This window comes from Nannospalax galili, unplaced genomic scaffold, assembly GCF_000622305.1.
Source record: "Nannospalax galili isolate Female #2095 unplaced genomic scaffold, S.galili_v1.0 scaffold319, whole genome shotgun sequence".
NCBI lineage: Eukaryota > Metazoa > Chordata > Mammalia > Rodentia > Spalacidae > Nannospalax > Nannospalax galili.
In genome coordinates this window covers 788,414-801,161 of record NW_008343413.1, presented here as the reverse complement: position 1 = coordinate 801,161, position 12,748 = coordinate 788,414, and positions in this window count along the sequence as shown.

Genomic DNA, 12,748 nt, shown 5'->3' with positions numbered 1-12,748 from the left:
AGTTTTCTAGTTCGTCCACTTTATCTTCTAGTCTTGATACTCTGTTTTCCATTTCATTCATCCTATTGGTGTGGCTTTCTCCTGTTGTTTCTAATTGGCTTACTGAGTGTTTCACTTCCTTCTTCATTTCACCCTGAATATTCTTCAATATTTCTAACTCTTCTGAATTCATTCATATCTTCCTTCAGTTCTTGAATTTCTTTGTATGTTCTTTAAATTCACTGAATTCTTTTATCCTGTTTATAATTGTTCTTTTAAGTTCCATGTCCTGCATTATGTCTTGGGAGTTCTCATTGTACTCCTCTAGAGTACTATTCATAAATGGTGAATATATGTTATTTTGGTTTTTCATGTTATTTTTTCTTTGTGATTTTGACATGTGAATTTCTTTTGTAGTTTCTGATTCTTGTGTGATACTCGGGCCTTCAAGTTTAGGTCTGCTTCTTTTTGTGAACTTTATGTGTCTTTGTGCTTTACTTTTTGGGCATGAAAGCCTGGTTCATCTAAGCTTCCTGTTCTCTCTTTTGATTTTATATTGGAGTGGCTGGATTGCTTTTGTCTTCAGGACTTCCCACAGAGGCCCAATTCAGATGAGTCAGATGTTTTCAGGCTTTCTCCTAAGGTCTTAATCCCTCCAGGAATGATTTTTGCCTGATGAATTTGGGGGTTGGACTGGCCTGGGAGCCTGGCCCGGGATAGATGCTGGCCTAGGGCAGCTGGTGGCCATGCCCCCCAGAGATGCAAAGTCAGATGGAGTGAGAAGAAGCCCAAGGACTCCTGGGGACTGCACTGAGGAGCTGTGTTGGTCTGGATGCAAAGGATCAGGAAGAAGAAAGGTCAGCCCCCATGTCCCAGAAAGAGGTTGGCATGTGGTTCAGGCCCAGGGAAGCAGAGGGAAGTGAGTGCAGGGTCAGGCCCAGAAGCAGTGCTCCTGGGGACAAGAGAAGGCACTTAGTTGGTCTGGATGAAAAGGATCAGGAAGCAGTATTGGTTCCCCTGGTGTCTGGGTCCCCAAGACGAGGAATGGGACAGGACCCAAACTAGGAGACCAGAGGGTGAGATGGGAGGGTGAGTGAGGCTGGGGAAGTCAAGGCTCAGAGGACACGATGAACTTTCCAGGAGAGAGGCCTGTGGTGGGTGGTACAGGCCCAGGGAAGCAGAAGGAGGTGAGGGCAGAGCCGGGCCCAGAAGCAGTGCTCCTGGGGCCCAGAGAAGGCACTACATTGGTCTGGATGAAAAGGATCAGGAAGCAGTATTGGTCCCCCAGGTGTCTGGGGCCCCAAGACAAGGAATGGGGCAGGACCCAAACTAGGAGAGACTGGCTGGGGAGATAGGAGGGTGAATGAGGCTGGGGGAATCACGGCATGGAGAGCGCAATGGACTTACCCCAAGAGAGGCCTGCAGGTAGTGAAGTCGCATTTTTTTTTTGTATCAGTAAGGGAGTCCCAATTGGTGGCTGGTCCAGGCATCAATCACAGGTCACTTTGAAGATACTTTAGTAGACTGAAGAGAAGATTAAGTCAGCAAAGGTGACACAACTTCTCCACAGACGGCCTGTAAGCCATTTGTCTCAGGGAACTTTTGGTTTCTGAGAGGCTTTCAGGTGGCTTGGAGCAGGAGCATAGTCTTAATTTGGTCTCAGGTAGAGGCTTGGGTAATCATACAGACTCTCAATCAGGAGAGTCTGTAAGAATTTTTTGGAGACAATAGTTAATTAAGCATAATTAATCATAGTGAAGGTAGGGAATAGGAAGATGAGCTGGTCATCCCAGTCCTCATCTGGGAAAAAACTTGTCATTATTTTTTGGGGCCGGGGGACTTTACCCTAACTCATTTTCTGGAGAGGTAACCCTAGTTGCCAATAGGGAATTTGGACATCGAGTCATTCTGGCTTCTTCCATGCTGAACAGGGGCAAAGAGTGTGGCAACAGAGGTACCTCTTCAGTGGGTCTATCTAAAAATACCCCAAAACATATAACTATTAGTCCTTGTCTGGTATCTGTGAGGAGATATGAAGAAGAAGTAAGATAAGAGTAGTTAGGCTCAAATTTTAGGCAGGGATCCAGGAGAAATAAATGCCCACATTAAAATTCATTAGAGTTTCTTGATGGGCTTTCCAAAAATATCCATTTGCTGAGATATTTTCCTTTTTCTGGGTGTCATGGCTGGAGTCAGGATTTGTTTTTCAGGCACTTTGAGAGCTTTTGAAATGGCTAGAATCATAGTGTGAGTTTCTTCCCAGATGGCTTCTATAGACAGGGAGGGAAAAAGAAATTTAGTTATCATTTAATCTGTCCTCCTTGGCTGCAGGTTGCACAAAATTTTAATGGGAATTTTTAAACAATACTTTATATGAACTTTTAAGTCTAATGTCTAGGAAGCATAATTTCTTGGACTTTAAAAGATATATACTGATTATTTTAACTTTTGGTTATAGTTTCATTTTGGGTGTTTAAGACCATACAGTTGCAAGTTTTTGTTTTATTGTGAAGGTCAATTGAGGCTGTGGTCCTCAGGGGTCACTTGGGCTTTGGGGGGAGCCCCTGGCTCCCTTGCCTTTCCTTTCACCAGTTCCATCTATGTGAGGATAAGTCAGGAGGTCCTGCTCCACCCTGGCTTTGCTTGGAAGCATGGAAGAAATGTTTTTCTATGCTGACTCTCCTTGTAGACTGGATACTGGCCTGAGTCCCTTTAGTGGATTCTCCATGACCTCCCTGAACAAGAGGACAGGTGACTCATCATAATTACAGGACATTTTGAGTGATGCCCCATAATCTCCTGGGACTTAGTTGACCTTAGAAGGCAAGGAACAAAAAATTGTCCCTTTGAGCTCCTTTGACCAGATTAGTATAGGCCTCTAAGTATGGGTTTTAAGTTTCAAAGAAGGTTAGTTACACCAGTCTGGAACTTTTAATTACTGTTTAATATGTATATAAAACTTGAACAAAAACTTAAATTTTTAAAAATAAACAGGGTAGAAAAGATTTAACATCATTGATCAAGTAGGCATGGTTTTATTTTGGCATGCCTAATTAAATATACATGCAGATTTATAAATATGGGTATTTTGATAGTACATTCAAAGGCCTTATAAATTTAGGTACCCTAAATATCTTTAAATTTATTGGACAATATCTCTAGGTTTATTAAGTGTTTCACAAAACTTTTAAGTGCTAGTTGTTTATACAAAACAGTGTCTGAAGCCAGGTGTGATGGCACGCCTTTAATCCCAGGACTTGCAAGGCAGAGACAGGTAGATCTCTGTGAGTTCAAGGCCAGCCTGGTCTGCATAGTGAGTTCTAGGCCAGGTGGTGCTACAGGGAGGCCCTGTCTCAAAGAAAAAAAAAAAAACTGTATCTGAACTGGTTGTTTAAGGCCCTTATTTGTTACATACCTTTTGGTTTGTGTTTGCTTCATAGTGTTTGTTTTAAAGTATCTCTTTGGTTTGCTTTCTTTTGGAAGCATTTTGATTTTGACATTCTTGCTCTGGTTTGTGTTGCTTTCAGACCTCTAAAGGCCTGAAAATGATTTGAAAAAAATTTAAACTCCAGTTGGTTATAGGTTTGATTTAATATGCTAACTCATCTTCAGAGCTGGAGATGAATTTTGGGACTGGTCTTCCTATCTCATCTTTTTGGCCTTGTACTTTGTTCTCCATTTCCTGCAGCATGGCTCTGTATGCAGGCAGATGTGGCCTATTTTGGGGAGGGGCACACTTCATCCCTGGAAACTCTGCTGCCTCAGATATATATGGCTCTGTGCTTTTCTCTCTTGGAGCAACTCTTTCCTTTAACTCTCATGTTTAAGTCTGCATTGAACTGCCTTTATACTAGCTATTGATAAAAGTTCCATCAGCAGTTTAAACCAAGAATCTTAGTTTGGCTTGAATGGAGGTCTGGAAGAGCTCCCATAGGCTACTGGAGATGGCCATGAGGCAACGGTGCTTTTGTTTCTCTGGCTAGAGGATACCAAGTTAGATGCAGTAGCACATGGGATTTTCTGGGGTACCTTGTAAGAACTGATCCCAAAGATAGCCTGAGCCAGTCTCTTGCCTCCAGAACAACCTGAGACAAAATGGGACAACTACAATGAATTCAGAATAACTACTTAATAGACATTATTATGTTTATCTTGTAACTTTTATTCATACACTCAAAAACCTCCAGACATCTCTGAGAATTAGCTCATAACTGTTCACTACAGTGTATATTCTTAGACTCTGGGCAGTGAGATGATTTTGGGTTTGTTTCCTTCTCAGTCTTTCTCCCTTCTTTCTCATAGGAAGCAAAGGACTTCCCTGAGCCCGAGCTGTGCTGTCAGACCGCCAGCCCTGCAGACTAGGCAATGCTGGCTCCTGACCCTGTGTGCTGTGCTCTTGTGCTTTTACCTCTCATTCTTTCTAAATTCCTGCATGCTACTATGGGAAAGGGTTAACTGTAGATAGTTATAATTAAATTATACTCAAAAACTATTTTCTTATACTCTATGTTTTTGGTATTGTCAATCTTAACTGGTCTTTAATAATAGATTGATTCTGTATTGCCATATTAAGACTAAATACTTCTCACCATCCCATTCTTTATCCTCTCATTTCATGGAATTGTCTTTAATTAAAACTGTTTAAGCATTAGCTTGTTTTAATCACACTATAACTTCTGGCTATGGTTAGCTTTGGGTGCAAGTGAAATATATAATTCTGTTTGCCATCACTTGTTGAGTTTAAAATCAGTCAGAAATATTTACCATCTTAAAATGTAAATGCTATTAAAGTCCTTATGTCTAGCATTAGTGTGTGTGGTTTTGTTCAGCATAGCCATTTTGAGAAGATATTCTCATGTGTGTGTGTGTGTGTGTATGCATGTATATGGATGTATATTTAAAGTACTGCTGGCTTTTAAGTGTTGCTTTTACATACATCTGATCAGAAATTCATCAAGGTAATCGGTCTTGGTTTGGAAACTGGTTTGTCATGACATTGAGTCTAACCACAGTATTTATTGAATGAGACTGTTGTGAAAGTGTAGACTTATTAATACTAATGGAACAATTATTAAATAATAATTTACTAGATATCAAATTGACTTGTAAGTTCTCTTGTAAACTGAAATTGTTAAATTACAACATGGTTCCTATTAAAAATATAAATTAACTTTAAATAATGATTGCTTCTGCTCCAGGGTGCAATTTATCCCTGTGTTTAGATATGTTTTATATAGAACAAACATTTTCCAGTCCACGTAAAACATCTCTAAACCTTTAAAAGAGACTTGGTTGTTTAAAACCTGCTTCAAGGCTTACAAGGGCATCTCAAAGTTTATACAATATAATAATATATTTAAGATAATTGTTCATCTCTCTATATATGAGGTAAAATATTAATTGCTTGGTAAATTTATTTATAAATTTGTTTATACTTTATTATTAAAGGGTTTATTAAAGTCTGAGCAGGATTATAGCACAGTTTTCCTTAACTGATTTTGCTGGAAGTTGTACACCAGTTGTTTCTCTTTACCTTGTGTTTATACACCTTCTTTGATAGACCGATCTCTGAACTAAACAAAGTAAAATATTTGAATGGTTTTGTATTTTCTATAAGGTCTATCTGGGAACTTAAAGCACAGAATGTACATGCGTAATGTTAACTTATTATATTATCTTAATCCATGTACAGCACTCTCTGAGTCAAAGATCTGCCATCTTCATGACTTCAGCTGTGCCTGCTTACAAAAGGTCATCATAGTTGGGCTTGCTGACAGTTATATTTCTTCATTAAAGGGGAGATAAGGAGGGTCATTGGACCCTTACCTGAGTATTCAGCCATTCTTCCCAGCCACCTATATGTAATTCTGCCCTAACTGCAAATGGTCTCCTGAATTTAAAAGGTACTATAGTAGTAGAATATTTATATATACAAATTAAAATAACAGGATATTTTCAGAATAGAAGGAATAATGAAATTCATTTTAAGCAAACTTATTAAAGGTCTGAACAAGTTTATGCAGATATAGAGTTGGTTTTCAGTCCATTCTTGGCATGTGCTGCAGAACGGGTTACAAATTTGGATTAAATGGAGCAGACAAGAACTGGGTTACCTATGGTTACTGAAAGATGTCTTTTATGTTTCTCTGTATTATGCAAATATCATTTTTGGAACTTTCTTTTGTCCATAACAAGACTGATTTGGCTCAGGAAAAACTAGGTCTACCTCCTTGAACCAGATGTATGCAATCTAGAAGAAAAGAGTTTCGGTGAAGCCTGGTCTGAATTCTGATTAGTTTACTTCCTGTCTGTAGGTATGTGATATGATGCCTCCCTTCCTTCTGAAAACTGTAAATCAGGGTATGGGAAACTGGAAATGAAAGGAGACTGCTTCTGTTTATAATATAACAGCCATCATTTGAGAAGACTTAAGAAATTCTTGTTTTAAGGTCCCTTTCCTGGACTGTGCCTAGTTAACCTGTGATGGTAAATCTCTTCCAGTCGATATTTATTGAGAATTTTGGGGTTTTGTTAAGCTTTATCTATATATTACACAGTAATTAAAGGTACCAGGCTGCTAAAGCTGACTTTCTTGGATGGTTAAATAACCATACTTAAAGGCTCATACTAATCAGGACAAAGGGGTTTAAGGGATAGTTTTGTTTCTTGCCCTGGAAGGTTGACAATGTCCCAGGGGACTATGGGAATCTCTTAATATGTCCTGTAGCTGTGATGAGTCACCTGTCCTCTTGATCAGGGAGGTCATGGAGACCCCACCAGAGGCACTCAAACCAGTGTCCAGTCTACAAAGAGGAGGGTCCAAAGAAAGGAAACATTTCCTCCATGCTTCCAAGTGGACCCTGGGTCGAGCAGAAACTTTTGACTTATTGTCAGGTAGATCGAACTGGTAAAATAAAAGGCCTAAGGAACCAGAGGCTCATCCCAAGCCCATGTGACCCCTGAGGACCAGCTCCTCAACTGACCTTAAAGTAAAAATAAGTAAACTGGTTTATTTGGGCAAACTGTATGGTCTTAAATACCCAAAAGGAAAGTATAACCAAAAATTAAAGTGATCAGTATATTTAAGAGTCCAAAGGATTGCATTTCCCAGACATTAGATTTAAGTCAAGATAAAATGTTATTTAAACAGTTATTTCTCAGTAATGATTTTGTTCTTAACAAGAAAATGCTGCTCAGGTGTAAGACTTAAAATCTTGGTCTCCAATACTGTAGTGCTCACCTGCAGCTACTATTGTTCTAAAATGATGGATAAATTTATTTTCTCTCCCTGTCTAGATGACTGATTCTAGCCACTCCAATAGCTATCAGAGTGCCTGAAAACAAATCCTGACTTCATCCCTCTCGAGTCCAGTCTTGGTGGCCAAAAGAAAAATGAGGAGGAACTCAATAGATGGATGCTTTTGGAAGCCATCATCAAGAAATTTCAATGGACTTTAATTTGGACATTTAAAAGCTGCCGTATTCTGAATTTTTCTGGTTCCCAGTCTAGAACTTCTAATGATAACTATTCTTATCTTTACTTCTCCTTCATATCTCCCAGGCATTGTTCAAGGACTTTCTTTTCTCCTTACAGTTAAAACTTATGCAATTTAAGAGTCTTTTAGATAGACCCACTGAAGGGGTACCCCAATTGCCACACCCTGCATCCCTGTTCAGCATGGAAGAAGCCAGAATGGTCTGTGTCCTGATTCCCCATGGGCAAAGGACATGTGACATAAGGAATTATGTCAGTAAAGAGGAGGGGAAAGCATTTGCAATGTAATGGTAATTAAGAACTTTGGAGCAGGAAGAGCTCCTAGACAAGAGATAATACTGGGGAGATAAGCTGGAGTCTTCCTCCATCCTGCTCCCTATGGTTGACCTGGAAGGAAGTCTTTGTAACCCCTGCAGCCATACATACTTGCCACCTATATGCTGTTTTGTCTTTTACTTGTACTTCCTCACATGAATACAAAAAACCCTAAAACTAGAGGGGGGGTACTGGCTCCTTTACAGAAGGATCTGTGGGTCAGTCTGCAAGTGTAAAATTAAATCCCTCTCCTCTCCTGACTTTGGCTGCTGGTCTCTGATTTTCCCATAACACTTTTAGGGCTGCCACTGCTGTCCCTTTTCCATTGCTGTTGGAAAGTAGAAGTCTAGAAACTCTGAAGTGGCAGGAAAAAGAAATCTGAGAAGGTTGACTGGAGACAGAGTGGCCTGTCTGTACTTTTTACACTTTGTCAGTGTGACTGTGTTTTTCTGTCAGTGAAAGCAAAGGCAGAATTTTGTTGACTGAGCAAGGGCTTCAGGGGACGGGGGAGGGCACATGGAGGGGAGGAGAGTGAATCACTCTGTGTGGGAGAAGATGAAGGTAGGAGGTGGATGTGAAGTTTGGGAGAACTGAGGCATGGGGGAGGTGAAGAAGGGGAGGGAGAGAGAAGAGGAAGATTAGGAGTTGGTGCTTGGGATTTATCAGACCCCTGTGGAGGATTGTTGGGTGACAGTTTGTCAGTGGGGTCAAATTCTGAGGTTATAGGGTGGCTAAGTCTTGTGGGTTTGGGCTTTAGGCTTTGATGACATAAAAGAATCAGAGAGGTAGTACATGAACTACAGAGAGAACAACGGGCCTGTTAAGCAAGGAAATCTTGAAGATAGAGTATCTCAAGCCATTTTCCATTAAGTCTCAGAAGTGGTCCATTAAAATATTGATATCTAATCTGCCAAATTTAGCCTGGCAGTGGCTGCTGTCCAGAGCATAGGTAGGCCAGATTTGGACCAACATCTGGGTGTAGGACCCTGAGACCCTCTTCATTCACCCACTACCCCCAAATCCCTCCAGACCCCCACTAGTTGCTCTTTTAGCTTCTGTAAAATGCTTGGCTGCTGCTTTAGGCATGCCTAGACATGCCCTGACCCTCACCTACTACCCCCACCCCCACTCCAGGAAACTATAGATTAAGCAAGCCTGGGCATGAAACTGCCCTATAAGGTAAAAACGGAGACTCCTGGCCCTGCCCTTTAAGGTAAAAATGGAGACTCCTGGCCCCACAGGTAACAGTCAGCACATTCCACAGCCCTGAGAATAGCACCTACCAATAAGAAACTTCCAGGGCTGCATCTTATACATCCAATCAGTTTAAAATTATGTTGGCGCATGCGGGCTCCTTGAACCAACCAAAATGTATCTTTGGTATCCCCCTCCTCTCTTTATCTAAAACCTATAAAAGGCTCCACTCTCCCTTACTCTGGGCTCTCAGCATGGATATGTTGAGTTGGTGAGGTCTGAGAGCCCGAGCTTAAGCCCAAATAAACCATAAACCTTTGCTTTTGCATTTTGGTGTGTTGGGTCTTCGGTGGCCTTTTTGGGGTCCAGTGGAGGAGGTACAACATTCGGGGGCTCTCCCAGGATCCCCCCAGAGACCCCTGAGAGGAACCAACCCCAAGAGTTTTGTGATCAACCGGCTGGGTAAGTTTTTGTAAAACTGTGTGTGTGTGCCTGTCTTCTCTATGCTTTCACTTTGGTTGTGGCCATCTGATCTCAGTTTTTCTTTGTCGCTGAAATGCTAGTGAGGTGACCTGGAGGATTCGGGAGACATCCCCATCCTCGTTGGGGTGAGTGTTCCTCATTGGACACCCCACCAGGACACTAGTCCATTGGAAACCTCAGAGGGCCTCACGACCCTGTTGGGACACGTACGTCCTATCCATACGGTCTTTGGCATAATCGAGCCAGGGAACTCACACGGCCCGAGAGGCCAGACCATCTGAAAGCTGCGGTAATTTATTCCGTGCCCTCTGTTTGTCTGTGTTGTTCTTGGGTCTTGTGATCTTCATGCTAATTTCTTTGTTGACGAAACAGACGGGACTGATAAATACTATAGGCAACACCCCATTTTCCCCTCTAGATCTTACACTAGTCAACTTGGAGGACGTTAAGACGATTGCCCATAAGAATAGTGTAGATGTAAAGAATAAAAAAATGGACAACTTTATGTTCGGTTGATTGGCCCTCCTTCAATGTTGAATGGCCCCCTGAAGGGACTTTTAACCTGAGTTTGATTTCCAGGGTAGAGGACCGTGTCTTCCACCCATGGACAGGCCACCAGGACCAGATCCCATACATCGTGTGCTGGCGAGGCCTCATCAAACAACCAAATGCCCCCCCTGCCTGGGTCAAGTCCTTCCCCCAATTAATCCAACTGCTCCCCCTCCACCTCTGCAGGTCCTCCCTCTCAGACCAAAGGCAGAAGAGAAACCCATTCTTCAGGGAGGCAAGGAGGAGAATTATGGCATGTGCGCACTCTCTGGGCACACTCCCAAAATGGCACAGCGGATCCGCAAGCTCCCCTGCCGTGCGTCTGGAGGAAAGCTGGTCTGGTCCTGCCAGCTTCTCTGTGTCTCTATGGGTCTCAAGCGTGGTATGCGTGGGTATCTCGGGGTCGCTCTGGGCCCCTGGATCTCGGGGTCCCCGCCACACCTGGCTAGTTGCTGGCAGGTCTGGCCACAGGCATCTCTGGCCGCGGGGGCGGGTTTCCCGTAGGCTTTTCCTGGCGGCTCGGGTCCCGTGTCTCTGGGAGCTTCTCTGCTGCAGGAGCGTTGTCCTGCTGAAATCCTGTCCCTATTCCACCCGTGTACTTTTCCTCAGGATGCGAGGTCCACTGGCCACTGAACCCCACGGGAGAAGTACGGAGACAGCGAAAGCTAGAATGTCCATGAGTCGGTCATGAGGGAGTGCTGCCCCCCTGGAGAGATTGGGCCGCCGGTAGTGACACAAGACTCAAGACTTGGCTTAGTCTGTGTTACAGCTTTATTCTCTGAGACCCAGCTCTCTGTGTCCCAATTCTCTGCAGCCCAATTCTCTGCAGCCCAAATCTCTGACCATTAAGAGAAGACTAAGGCATTTATACCATGGGGGTAGTGGTAAAAGCTTTGGCTGTTAGATGCTTTGTGAGGCATTGTATTTACATATAGAAGTGGGTTTCTGCCAGACTGCTGTGTCACAGCTTTCTGAGACCTAGCTCTCTGTGTCACAGCTTTCTGCGACCTAGCTCTCTGCGACCCAGCTCTCTGCGACCTAGGTCTCTGTGTATTAAGAGAAAACTAGGATACTTATACCATGGGGGTAGTGGTAAAAGCTTTGGCTGTTAGATGCTTTGTGAGGCATTCTATTTACATATGGAAGTGGGTTTCTGCCAGACTGCTGTCTGCCTGGAGAAATTACAGGAAGGCATGGTACCTTTCAGAGCCAAAGGCCATGTTTATGTTATGGCATTTGTGGCGGACACTTCAAAAGGAGAGACAGGAAAGATGCCAGGAAGACACCCTGCTATGAAAGGAGCCCTCAGCACATGATCCCGAGCTGCATGAGCTGTCCGGTCGTGAAGGGACTTCTACTTTGCATAACAGAGGTTTCCAACAGAGAATGACATCTTTCCCTTGCTCTACTCCTCTCAGATGGGCACCTCGCCAATGGCGCCACAAGTACAGGCCCCGCCTCCTAACCCTGAAGAGCCACCATTGCCTCCACAGGGACCTGCGCAGGCCACACGGAGCTGGAGGGGGGCAACCCCCCAGCCTGACACCACTGTCCTCCCCCTCTGGCTGGCGGGGCCCCCAGACAGAGAGGGCAATCAGCCCTTTCATTACTGGCCCTTTGCCACCAGTGATCTTTACAATTGGCACTCACAGGATGCGCCTTTCTCTGAAAACCCCAGGGACTTCATTAACTTATTGGAAACTGGTCTCTTCACTCACCAGCCCACCTGGGATGATTGCCACCAGCTCCTGAGTGTCCTGTTCACTACTGAGGAGCGAAACAGGATCCTGGAGGCAGCCCAGAAATTGGTTCCAGGCCCCACCGGGGACCCTACCACAGACCCAGGCATCATTAGTGCCAGCTTTCCTCCTAGCTGTCCCAACTGGGACTACAACACTGCAGAAGGTAAGGAGAGGCTCATGGTCTACTGCCAGACTCTGTTAGCGGGTCTCAAAATGGCAGCTTGAAAACCTGCCAATATGTCTAAGGTCTATGATGTCAGACAGGGGCCCGAAGAGAGCCCAGTCTCATACTTAGAGAGGTTACAAGATGCCTTCCGGCAGTTCACTCCGTATGACCCAGAAGCGGAGGAATCAGCTCAAACTGTGATGTTTGCTTTCGTTAACCAGGCAGCCCCTGACATCAAGAGAAAGTTACCATCTTCAGATAGACTAGGAGAAAAGAACATTAGGGACTTAATAGCAGTGGTGGAAAAGGTTTATAATAGAAGGGAGACAGCAGAACAAAGACAGATAAGAAAAAAAAAAAGACAGGAAGCAAGCCTGACCAGGGTCCTGGAGAGACAAAAGGCCCGCCACAAGAAGGATCTGAGAGATATTATTGGCAACCAACCCCCAGTACAGAGGGAGCTCATCGGCGGGATCCAGACCACAAAATAAGGTAGGCAAAAACCAGTGTGCGTACTGCAAGGAGGAAGGGCACTGGGTGAAGGACTGCCCCAAGAAAAAAAAGTGATCACCTAAGGTATTACCGGCTCTAATTGGGGGTGAAGACAGTGACTAAGGGAGACGGGGCTCAGGTCCCCTCCCTGAGCCCAGGGTAACCCTGAAAATAGAGGGGTAACCAATTGAGTTTATGGTGCATACTGGTGCCCAGAATTTGGTTTTATTGGAGCCAAGAGGGCCAGTCTCCTCCAGAACTACATGGGTACAAGGGGCAACAGGAACAAAGCCTTATTCATGGACTACCCAAAGAACAGTAGATTTAGGGAAG